Source organism: Pteropus vampyrus, unplaced genomic scaffold (genome assembly GCF_000151845.1).
Source record: "Pteropus vampyrus isolate Shadow unplaced genomic scaffold, Pvam_2.0 Scaffold69, whole genome shotgun sequence".
NCBI lineage: Eukaryota > Metazoa > Chordata > Mammalia > Chiroptera > Pteropodidae > Pteropus > Pteropus vampyrus.
In genome coordinates, this window is record NW_011888850.1 from 710,625 (window position 1) to 723,379 (window position 12,755).

The 12,755-nt window shown below is 44.7% G+C and overlaps 1 protein-coding gene across 18 annotated transcripts in view; it reads right to left on the minus strand.

Annotated features, from left to right (window-relative positions):
* The window catches only part of RAPGEF5 (Rap guanine nucleotide exchange factor 5), a 416,073-nt gene that overhangs the window by 401,598 nt on the left and 1,720 nt on the right, over positions 1-12,755 (minus strand). For 7 of the 18 annotated variants that reach the window (XR_002780766.1, XR_002780765.1, XR_002780767.1 and 4 more), the window contains exon 2: positions 4,468-11,544. The gene's annotated coding sequence lies outside the window, so the exon portion shown is untranslated. Of the gene's footprint in view, positions 1-2,843; positions 4,041-4,467; positions 11,545-11,862; positions 11,988-12,755 lie in introns of those variants that run through there. The other 11 variants (XR_002780769.1, XM_023531481.1, XR_002780774.1 and 8 more) reach the window with 9 other exon arrangements.

Consider the following 12,755-nt stretch of genomic DNA (forward strand, 5'->3'; position numbering starts at 1 on the left):
TTAGAATCATCAGGGGAACTTTAAAAAACAGACAAGCAAACAAACCAACAAACACACTGCCTGAATCCCAATGGACACTAATGAAACCAGAACCTTGGGGCAGGTGGGGGGCCGGGAGGGGGTATATTTTCTTAAAATACCGTAGGTGATTCTAATGTACAGTCGCAGGTGAGAAAAAATGGTTTTGAATAATAAAAATATATCATTGGAAAATTTATCTTTCTCTCTCCCCTTTCCTCCTTCCTTGAAATAAATAGAGGACATAAAAACCATCTCAGCGTGTATGCCCAGGTCATACTTTGATCATCAGCTCCTCTTGGGTCTCTGCCCAAGAGTGACAACTGAATGAATCAGTTGTCTCCCTGTTCCCAAGGATCCACCAGAAAAACCACTGGGAAGGAAGGAAGAGTAGATCAGACTCCAAGGGCAGTGGGGCAGCTTTGGCAGCTTCTGACTCTTTCGCTTGGTATTTCCCTTCCCTCCTCCTTTGCCATTAATAATGATCTTAAACACTCTAGATACCACCAGTAAGGAGTCAGGTCCAGAATTCATTTTCAGACTTCCTTCAAACGATGCAAGCTTTAAAATCCCAGGAGTGGGAGACATGCTGACCTTAAATACTATATCGAACGACAACCAAGTGAAAGCATTTGACACAATCCACCACTGCATCCTTCTTAAAGCCACCTTCTTAGTGACAGGACACATTCGGGGTTGTTCATCTATCTTTCTAAATAATGACTCCTTCTCCATTGGCTTCACTGTTTCTCTTCTTACACTTCTCCTGAGGGGGTGGGGGTTGCCCACATCTCTGTAGAGCAATAGCTTCCTCAGGACACCTTAAAATAGGACCCAGCCTTACTCCCTCATTTTACAGGACTGAAAATTCAACTCCAAAGAAGGTGAGTGATCTGCCCAAAGTCATGGAGCTAATTAGTGACAGGGCTGGGACTAGGACCTACGTTTCCGGACCTCCAACCGCATTCACTGCTCAACTCACCTTACCACTGACTTGGACACAGGAAGAAAAACACCAAAGGGTATTGATTTGCATGAAGCTCTTTCTTTCCAGTCTTCTAAATCTTTGCTATTTAAAATATAGCCCATCGGCCAACAGTGTAGGCATCACCTAGGAACTCGTCAGAAATGCAGATTCTCAAGCCTGACCCAGACATACTGAATGAATCAGGATCTGCATTTTAACGAGATCTCTGGGTAATTCTAAAGCACTTTAAAATTTGAGATGCGCTTTTCTAAATTACCAATTAAGTATTGATTCATGCATAGATGCAATTATTTATTTAACACACTCTGTAAAGCGGGATGATAGGCATTGAGAAGGTTATACTACTAGGAAAAAAAAAACAAATAGAGCTTGTTTTAGTTCTTTAAAAAATTTTAGAAATAATGGCAAATTAAGGTATTTATTTAGATACCACGGATACATGTGGATATGATAGCCTGGTTTCCATATCAAAATAATTCTAGATTTAAATATCATAATAACTTAAGATAAAAATAAAAACGTAAACATCCACCATCTTGGTGTCAAGTGCGTGTGTCAGTTTCCAACGTTCCCAAACCACTATTCATTGCTATCCAAAATCTCTGCTTGAATCAAAACCACCACAACGTAGAGCTGACTCTGTGTTCAAACCAAGGATGGAGAATCGGTTCCATTCTTGTTACTGTAAAACTCCTGGCACAGAATAACTTCACCACCTTAGTTATTGTTGCTCCCTTCCCAATTTTGTCCATCTTCTTGGTGTAGATTTCTGGTATAGATTTAAGCGGGCCCAAAGCACACCTGATGTCTGCCAACTCTCCTTCCGCCTTCTCTTACTGAGTTTCACATCAAGAGCTTTTAACCTCTCCTCGTTTCCTGGCAACAGAACTTCCAGAGGAAGTGCAAGAGCAAGGGCTTTCATGGAGACTGCCACGGAGGAGAGGAGAGAGAGTAACTGAATACAGTGAGACACACAACCTGTGAACATGGGAACAATGGGCCCCTTCGGTAAAATGAGAGTTTTTATAAAACTCCAGGCGTCACTGCTCCTCTCTGCTCTCTGTGGTCTCTGTTCTCGTACCACCTTTGTATGCCCAAATCACAGCATTTGTAACATCCTGGTTAATGATTCAAATTGACTGCTGATTGTAAATAAGAACAAGTCCTAACACAGAGAAATAAAAGCCCTTGAAATAAATACACTCACGGAGAAAAGCGATAACATGTGCAAACAGTAATGTCAATGCAAGCCCGGATGTGACAGAGGAACCAAACGAGGGACAAAGATGAAATGTGTAACAGATAGATACTTGAGGGAAAGGCTCAGGCTGGAGGCAAGGAGAAAATCATCCTTCTGTCTCTCTGAAGACGGACCTTTTTTGTTCATCTATTTCCATGGTGGGCAGAAGATGGCCACTCCACAGCTCCCAAGTTTACACATTATAGATGAAACTATAGACAACGCCTGTTTCTCATGGTCACAAATACAAATTTCCAACAGAGGAAACAACTGGCCTAGTTGGGAATGGGGTACACCCCTGCACCAATCAGCTGTGGCCAGGATCTGTCCACAGTCCCAGACTACTTGTGGACCATATGGGAGAGAGTGATCAGTTGCTAGGACAGGGAATTTATTGGCTTGTGAGATGGACAAATATCCCAAAATGTGTTCGCCTGTGAGATAGATGCAGTGACAAACATACATCAGCCGACAACAGCACCAAGTCCAGGAGTAGTTGCCTGAGCTGGATGGAATCTCACTGTCAGAGATGCAGAGCAGCAACATTTCACAGGAATTCAGGAGGAATTGTGAACCAAAGCTAAAACACTGAAGTCCTCTCAAGGATGAACAAACATGAGATTATTCAAGTAAAGACTGAATATTAAAATGCAAGCTTCCCTATGGTTCTAGGAAGGCGAGGCCTGAAGTAAATGTGGGCTATGCTGTGGACCAATTCTGACATTTTGATAAAGACAATACACAATAAACCTGCTAAATGGTGTAAATTGCATGCTAATTATAAGTAATAAATTATCATCACCTTAAACCCTATGCTTTAAGGGCCCTGATCAGTTGATGTCATTATATTCATTATGACAGGTGCTTAAGGCTGCAAGTAACAGAAAACAACCAAATGTAGCTTAAGTAATAAGAATAATCTTTATGTAACATGGAATTACATTGGCCATAACTGGTTCTAGGGTTTCTGAAATTAGATTTTAAGATGCAAATGATTCTATTTCCAGAAGTAAAGAGGGCCCTGACAGTCCACAGCATGAGCCACTTATAGAGATATGCAAAATATCTGCATCGAACACTCCTAATCAACCACTTATAAGATACAATGTGGTAGGTGATTTTGCATGTGACACTTTTGAACATTTTTGGAAAACAAATGAGCATAAAGACATTGGTTGTTGCTCCTAATGTCACTGGGCAAGTGGTGAAAGCAAAGCATGACCTCGAGGATTTGAATTCCCAGCTCAGGCACCACAGAGCTTCCGTGTGTGTACCCTAAAGGAAACCCTATTTCCTGTAGTCACGGGGCTGCGCTGCTTAAAATGAAACACAAACCTCATCCCGCAACCGGTTTAATCCCAACACATGCTGAACCCTCGCCCTCACAGGGAATCTGTGGTTAAGATGAAGCACTGAGTGGGAAGGAACAGGATCCTGCAAGTTGGGATGGGGACCTATGAGGAGACCATGATGAAGCCATGGTCTTCCAAGGTCCAACGGACATTGAGCCTCTAAATTCTGATGGCTCTTCTTTGCCAGTGGAAGAAGCCTCCCTATCCCCAGTGGAATTGGCACCCCATCTTCAGGAGCAGCAGCTCCTCTGCCCCCATTGGTCCAGGCCTTTCCATCTCAGTCTGAAGGGTTGACTCTGCATTGCACAAAGAAACAATAATGTTTCTTCCCCTGAGGCAATTGCCACGCACGACAGTGACAATGTTGATTGTCCTCAGTACCCACTTCCAGCTCTCCTCTTCGCTCCTAGACCTCTACCTGGCCTCAAGACCCAGAAGTCCCCTAAAAACGAGGTCGAAAGTGTGACCCATGTGGAAGCACACCACACTCCAAAAGAGCTACTTGAGTTTTCTAATTTATACAAATAGAAGTGAGGGGACTGTTTAGTAGGAAAGGATATTAAGGGTGTGAGATAATGGTGGAAGGGATGTAAAGTTGGATCAGGCCAAATTTATGAATATAGACCACTAAGCAGAGATTCTGTGTTTAACGTTACGGCTGAAGGAATTAGAAAAAGTTCTCAGAATTTGGTTGGTGGGCTGAAACATGGACCAAGAGGAGGCCCACAGTGAGTGAAATGGAGGGAAATGCCTGGCCTACCTGATTTAAGATAGAGGAAGAGATTCCAAGGTTTAGAGAGATTGGAATGTTAGAGTGGATTTGTCATTTAAGATCTACTCAGCCACACTGGAGGGTCCTGAAGACACACCTGTCACATGACCGTGAGAAATAGGTTTGCGAGGGGAGCCCCAGCATCCTTAAAGGGCTCAATGGTTGCTCTTCTCTGTCGGCCAGATCTTGCGGTGAGGACTGTCAAGGCGCTGCTTGACTGGAAACATAAATTCAGTGGAAGTAATTGGACTCTGAGGTGGCAGGGGTCAAGTGGCAGCACTCAACAGCCAAAGGCAACATGGGCGTGGTGACTATAATAGACAGCAGAATCAAAACAGCAACCAGAATAGTCCAGCTCCCCTAGACCTACGGCATTGGCTAGTTGATCATAGTCTTCCCAGAAGTGAAATTGATAGGAAGCTTACTAAATTCTTACTTGATCTGTATAAGCAGAAAAGTTCTAAGTTAAGTAAAGTCAGAATCCTTCAATCAATTCCCACATTTGAGCCAGTTTAGAGATCTAGAACCCCTTGAGTGAAGGGAAGGCCAGGTCCCCTTGAGGAAAAAGTACACTACCAAAAATTTATAGTGTTACTCTTTTTCTCAGCCTTTCCCAAAGGGCCCTATGACTTTTTACCAGGGTAACTGCACTGGGGAAAAGAATATCACTAGACCTCTCAAGGACTACTAGACATTGGCTCTGAGCTGACGCTAGTTCTAAGATATCCCCAATGTCACTGTGGCCCACCAAGTAGAGTAGCAGTTTATGGAGATCAGAGGATCAATGGAGTTTTAGCTCAGGTCCCTCTCACAGTGGGCCTGGTAGGTCCCCAAACTCATCCCATGATTATTTCTCCAGTTTCAGAATGCATAATTGGAATAGATAAAATACTCAGTAGCTGGCAGAATCTCCACATTGGTTCCTGGACTTGTGGAGTGAGGGCTATCTGGGTGGGAAAGGCCAAGTGGAAGTCACTAGAACTGTCTCTACCTAAGAAAATAGTAAAACAGGAAATCAAAAGCAGTACTACATTCTAGAGGGACTGCCGAGATCAATGCCACCATCGAGGACTTGAAGGATGCAGCGGGTGGTGAGTCCCACCACATCCCATTCAATTGCCTATTTGACCTGTGCATCTTAGAGAATGACAGTGGAGTATCATAAGCTTAACCAGGTGGTGACTTGAATTAGTTGCTGTACCAGACGTGGTTTCATTGCTTAAGCAAATTAACACATTCCCTGGTACCTGGTATGTAGTTATTGCTCTGGCAAATACCTTTTTATCTATTCTTGTCCATGACGCTCACCAGAAGCAGTTTGCTTTCAGTGAGCAAGGCCAGCAATACGCCTTCACTGTCCTACCTCAGAGACATATGAACTCTCCAGCCCTATGTCATATTTTTGTTCAGAGGGATCCCTATCACATCTCCCTGTGATAAGATATCACACTGCTCCATCACTTTGGTGACGCTGTGTTGATTGGACCTAGTGAGCAGGACTCCAGTCTCAGTGGTAAGACATTTGCATAGCAAAGGCTATGAAATAAATATGGCTATGATTCTGGAACCCTCTTCCTCAGTAAAATTTATAGGGATCTAGTAGTATGGGGCCCCGATGTTAAGATATCCCTTCTCATGTGAAGGGCATGTTGTTATATCTGGCCCCTCCTATAACCAAGAAAGAGGCACAATGCCTAGTGGGCTTCTTTAGATTTTAGAGGTAACATATCCCTTTGTTCGGGTGTGTTACTCTGGCTACTTACTGAGTGACCCGAAAAGTTTCTAGTTTTGAGTGGGGCTGAGAGCAAGAGAAGGCTCCATGACAGGTCCAGGCTGCCATGCAAGTGGCTCTGCCACTTGGGCCACATGACCCAGGAGATCCAATGGGGCTTGAAGGGTTGGGAGCAGATAGGGATGCTGTTGTGAGACTTTAACAGGTCCCAGTAGCTGACTCTGAGCATAGGTCTCCACAGAAAACTCCTTTCCTTTTGAGAAAATGCTCTTGGTCTGCTCCCAGGCCTCAGTAGAGACTGGATGCTTAACCATGAACCAGCGAGCTTCCATGCAACCTGAGCTGCCCATCACGGACTGGGCGCTGTCTAACCGAGCAGGTCATAGAGTTGGGTGTGCGCAACAGCATTCCATCTCATGGTGGTGGGAACAGAGGTTACACACGGAAGTGGCATCCGTGTGACCAGGCCCAAGCAGGCCCTGAAGGCCCAAGTAAGTTAGGTGAGGAAGTGATCCGAGTTCCCACGGTCCCCGCTCCGGCCACATTACCTTCTCTCTCCCCAGCCCGCACCTATGGCCTCAGGGGGAGCTCCCTACGATCAGTTGACAGAGGAAGACAAAACTCAGACCCGGCTGGCAGGTGGTTCTGCATGATATTCAGGTGCCACTTGAAAGTGGACGGCTGGAGCATTACAGCCCCTTTCTGGGACGTCCCTGAAGGACGGTGGTGAAGGAACATCCTCCCAGGGGGAAGAACTTCAGGCGGTGCACTTGGTGTTCACGTTGCTTGGAAGGGGAAATGAACCAGACACGTGACTAGACACCGGGCCACAGGTTGTAGCCCTGGTTTGGATGGATGATCAGGGCCTTAGGAGGAAGATGATTAGAAAATTGGTGACCATTGGTGACAAGAAAACAAAGATATTGTGCCCAATGTAAACACTCACCAAAAAGTGATCTCAGCAGAGGAGAATTTTAATAATTGAGTGGATGGGATGACCCATGCTGTGAATATTAATGTCTCTTTCTCCAGCTACCACTGTCACTGCCAATGGGTTCATGAACAAAGTGGCCTTGGTGGCAGGGATGGAGGTTACATGTGGGCTTAGCAACATAGACTTCCACTGACCAAGGTTGACCTGGTTAGGGCCACAACCGAGTGCCCAATCTGCTAGCAGCAGGGATCAACACTGAGTCCCCTACATGGCACCATTCTCTGAGGTGATCAGCCAGTTACCTGGTGGCAGGTTGATTACACTGCACCGCTTCTACCACGGAAATCAGGGTAATGTTCAACCTATACAAACAAAGGAAACCAAGGATGAATGGTCAAGAGACTAAGGGCAACCCAACGAAAAGTCATGACCCCTAGTCCAGTTTCTGGATCTGAACTGGTGTTCTGACCTGAAACCTATTGACTAAAAGAGAAGCAAGGTCCCCAGGAGGGAGGAGCCTCCAACGCCTGGTAAGTAGTATAGTAATGATGACCCCAATCCATCCCTAGAGGAATCTATGCTCATTTACTCAGGTCATCGTCTACTTGGAAAAGGGGAAATCCTAAGCATTTTGAGGACAGTTGGACATAGGACACAGATCAACACTGAAACCCAGGGATCCAAATATACATACTCCGACTCCCATTAGAGTGGGAGCTTATGGGGGCCAATTAATACATGGGAACCCGGCCTTGGTCACTGGTTCCTCAGACCCATCTAGAAGTCATTTTCCCTGTATCTGAATATATAACTAGAATGGACATACTTGGTTCTTGGCAAAAATCCCACATATCATAGTGGGAAAGCCAAGCGGAAGCCTCTGAAACTGCTTTATCCCACTCCAGCCAAGACAGTGAATCAAAAACAGCATCACATCCCAAGGGGAATGGCAACTCTAAAGGATGCAGGGTAGGTGATCCCATAGCATCGTCATTTAATCCACCAGTCTGGCCTCTACAGAAGTCAGGCCAGTCCTGGAGAATGACTGTGGACTGACGCGAACTCAGCCAAGCACTACTTCCCGTTACAGCAGGGATGCCAGATGTGATATCTTGTTTAGAATAGATTAACATTGCCTCAGGTACATAGTCTGCAGTTATGGATCTAACAAATGCATTCTTTTCCATCTCTATCAGAAGGGAAGATCAGAAACAGCTTTCCTTCACCTGGGACAGACAACAGTATACATTTACAGCCTGGCCCCAGGGCTGACTTAACTCTCTCACCCTCTGTCAAAGTATAATCCAAAGAAACCTGGGCCACGAGGACATCCTCTAGGACATTCTATTCATCTACTCTACTGATGACAGTATTTTATTAGAACCTGAGAACCAAGAACTGAAAAGTATGTTGGAGGCCTTGGTAACACACATGCCCTTCAAATGGGAGGAGAAAAATCCTACAAAGATTCAGAAGCTCACAACATCGTTGGTGGCCTTTTTCCCCCAGGGGACACAGTGAGTTTCCCATTAAATGACAAGGTATGGCTGCCATCCAGTTACTTCACGTTCTTCATACCAAGAGAATAGAAAAGGAAAGAAGTCAACATTCTGGCATGAGAAATGGACCCTGAAAATCAGGAAGTGATAGAGCTGCTTTTACACATAGGGAACAGGAAAGACTGTGCTTGGTACCCAGGTGATCCCCTTGGTGTCTCTTAATGGAAAATGGATAAATACAGCAGCCACAGCCTAGTTTGCACCCACCAAGTAAGCCACTTGGACCAGAGAAAGGTATGGAGAAGCTACAATGGGTAGTAAAGAAGGAAGACAGTAAGTATCAGTTGCAGCCTCAAGAGCAGCTGCTGTGGTGAAGGTCCTAATTCATTCTATTTACCTTCCCCAAGAAAAGAAGCCCACCAGAGTCCTAGAAGAGCTTCCCAGAACTTATTATTTGAAACAAGTAAAACTGAGGCACAAAGAGGACACTACAGTGAATGTGTGGTGCATCGTCTAGATGCCTCCCCTCCTTCAGGGCTCAAATACTCAGTCCCCTCACCTGCTGGGAGTGTTGGTAACAGCTATCAGCTATCCATTCCTCTGCAGGCATTGCCCTCTGATGAAGTTTCTTTGTCCGAGATCATACCTTCTTCCTGGGGGACAGCTCGCATCCAGTGACTGGTCAATGTGGGGATATAAGACTGACCCCCTTTGTCTCAATTTAGGATAATTCTGAAGGACTACTGACGCTGCACCCATGTGAGGCCTTTCTTACAGTTGCGTCACAGTTCACCTTCTCCCTCTGTCCAGTAATGCTACCTTCGCCTTCCCAAAAGTATTGATCCCAAGAGGACGCCTCAGTAACCTTCCTGCATGCAAATCTCCGCCTCATAATCTGTGTCCTAAGGAACCTAACTTGCAGCACGTGCATTATCTCATTTGCTTCTCACCACAATTTTATCAGTTCTATTGTTATTTTACAGAGGAAACTCAAGCCCTTAGAACTTTAACACACTCTCTGGTCCTACAGCCTATGCTCTTAACCAAAATGGATAAGCAAACTCTACTCCTTATGCTAGAATTAGGCAGATATTCCCCTGGATGAGATTCTGGGTGCAGCCAGTCAGGCACTAAATCTTACAAAGTCTCTTTCCATCGTTTGTGCCCAGGGACCCACCTGGAAGCTGCAGGAGAAGAAAGCAGAGCACTCCTGCAACCCAGCTCCCCTCGCCAGGCTCTGTAAGCCTCCCCACTTGATTGCTGTGGGTTCCAGGGGTGTCTCCCATGAGTTCAGAGCTCTCTCTTGTGCTTGTGATGCAGAGGAGTCTTCTTGACATGACCAGCTGCCACCTCCAGCCCTGCAGGTCCCAGATTTCAACTGTAAGTGGAGTGACCCAAATGCATAATGATCTTGGTCCTATGAATTCAGTGATTCAATAAGTGATTTGTGGCTAGGAAGTTGCATAGAGATCATCCAGATCTGCATCGGATCTCTCTTCCCTTTCCACCCCTAAGCTCTCCATCCCTCCTTAGAGTGCGGCTGTCACCCAGTCTTCCCCAACTTCCAAAATGTCATTGCTAGATATAGGAAATGTTTGATGGGAATGTACTAAAACTATCTCCACTATGACACAGGGACAGACTGTCATAAACTGCTGCAGGTAATCCAGAAGCCTTTTGTCTTTTAGAACAACTTCATTATCATTTTATTCTGAGAGATTAAAATATCTGGGCTCCCATCGACTTCTGCACATAGTGCAGCTTTTATAAGTAACCAGGCAGGGCAATGGAGCGTGTTTAGTCATTTTGCATAAGAACTTCCCTTGCACGACTTCTATATATAGCTCATTTGGCAACCCCCTTTTCTACCCATTTAGCACCAGTGCAAAACACGTTCTTAGGAGTGTTCACAGACCTTCCACCATGGGCTCCCTGAGGCAATGGAAAGAAGATTCCAGGTGTTACGTTTCCCCTACCCCTTATATGCACATCGCCATTGTCTCCTCGACTTGTCTCTCATTATTCCCAACCATGGTCCTTTTGCTTGGGAAGGTCTGGCCTTTCCCTACCCCAGCTCATCCCTGCCTTTGTCCTCGCCTCTCTCCACGGCAGGACTTTTTTTGACTCCAATAACCCATGCGCACTGCACCCCCTCCCCAGATACCACCCTCGAGGGACCGCGTTCCACTCCGATCATTCACGAAGCCTTATCAGCATGCACTTGTACAGAGATCGGGCCACGATTGCCAGTTTTGAATGGAATCTAATACAGTTTTAGAGTCAGAATACTATTTCTAAGTTCAGACTCTGTCATTTACTGGAATAGGATGCTGGAGAAGTCCCCTTACAACTCCGAGCTTCACCGTCCTCGTTTGTAAAATGGAGATAGTCAAGCCTACGCAGTGTGTTTGTGGAGAGAACTAATGAGGTAAAGCAATGGGAAGTGACTTTTACATTTTCAAGTGTTAGACAAATATTAGTCTCATCAGTGCGTTGTTTCTCCCCCACGAGCTCTTTTACTTCCTTTCTAACTCTCCCCTGGGTCACCTATAGTGCCAGTAACACTGCAGGCTAATATTAGATGCAGACTTAAGAATGAATGAAAGAAATCTACTTGCCCCACAGAATTAAGGAAAAACCATAACCACATTAAATTTATTGTAGACGTTGTTCCACAGAGTGAATCTAGAACCTTCCCTATAGCGAGACATCCTGACAGGGATGAAAATTTATTTGCAGCCCACGCTCGCAAATCTGTGCTGAAAGAAAAAAGAATAGCATCAAAACATCCATCCCTCATTCAAATATGGGGCCAACATCGCTAAGGGACAAATGGGCCTCTGGAGCCCTTGTTAGCTTCCCCACAAAAGGCTGCTACCTCTAAATAACCAGCTTTTTAAAAATCCTGCTCAAGGAGACCATTTTTATCTCCATGGTGTGATCAGTTCCTCTTCAACATCTGATGCAACCCTAGTGTTTTCCATTGCTTTCTAGCTGTGTCAGATTTCCCTAGAAGACAGAAATGAAAGTGATGACTAAGAAGATTGCACTTAAAATTCAAATTTTTGACCTACACATTGATTCCCCCACCCACCCCTCCCATTCCTGTCTCCTTGCCTTCCAAAGGGGGGAAATTACCATTTTTACACAGAGTAAAACCTTCAGCCTGCACCATTTGATGTAGACTTGCAATCTTTAGGCACAGATTTAGTTCAATTTAGTTGGAACTATACAAAGCAGAACCTACTCAGAGAACTCAGACTTTTTTTTTCTATTTCCCTGACAATCTTCCAAAGTGACAGAAAGGATTACATGCCAGAAGCGTACCAGTCATATGATCTATTTCCTCTCTGTCACTTAGAAACAACTAGGGATTTAGTTATCTCCTCCACAGTGGCCCATATTCTATATACGAATCTTGCCCCCAAGTCAAATGATTTAAAGCACCATGTCTGAAATGGAGAAAAACATTGGAAAAAAGAAAAATAGCGTAAGTGGGGAAATAACAATAATATAGAGTCTTTCTTCACACTATCTCAACATACTTTCAAAGACTATTTCCTTCACAGACACAAGGTGAAATTTCCCAATTGGGCTTTTTTTTTCTCAGTGACACAAACTTGAGTAATGTAGCCAGCACTTGGATGAATATCTAAGATAATAAAATGGTTATGGTGATGTGTAAATGTGGCTCATTTCTCACCGTAGTCTGTTCCAGATATGTTCACGCTTAAATCAAAATCGCCTAGCGTTTAGCAGACATTTTAGCCCCACTCACAGCCAAAAGGCAGATTCTCTAGTCTGCCAAGCTAGCCAAAAGTTGTTTATCAGGTGGCCGAAACTGTCATCGAGGGATCTTTTGCAAGGATAAATGGTACCTCTTGTGTAGTTCAGAGCATCTTGCAAGAACTCAACCTTCGACAAAATATTTATTAAAAGCCAGGAGTTGAAACTACAAAACTGATCAAAACCATCCCTAAACAGAATGAGTCCATGGTCTCAGACAGACCCATTTAGCAGATAATTTTAATACAAGTCAGGTAACGACAGAATCGGGGCCGAGCCTGGGGGTAGGGTAGGGAAGGGATTTAAGGAAGGAGTTGCCTGACCATGTCTTAAAGGATAAGCAGGAACTGGACAGGAAAAGAGAAGGAAAAAGACCAATACAGGCAAGGAGAGTAGTATGGACAAAGAATCAAGACGAGAGACAGCCCTGTGCA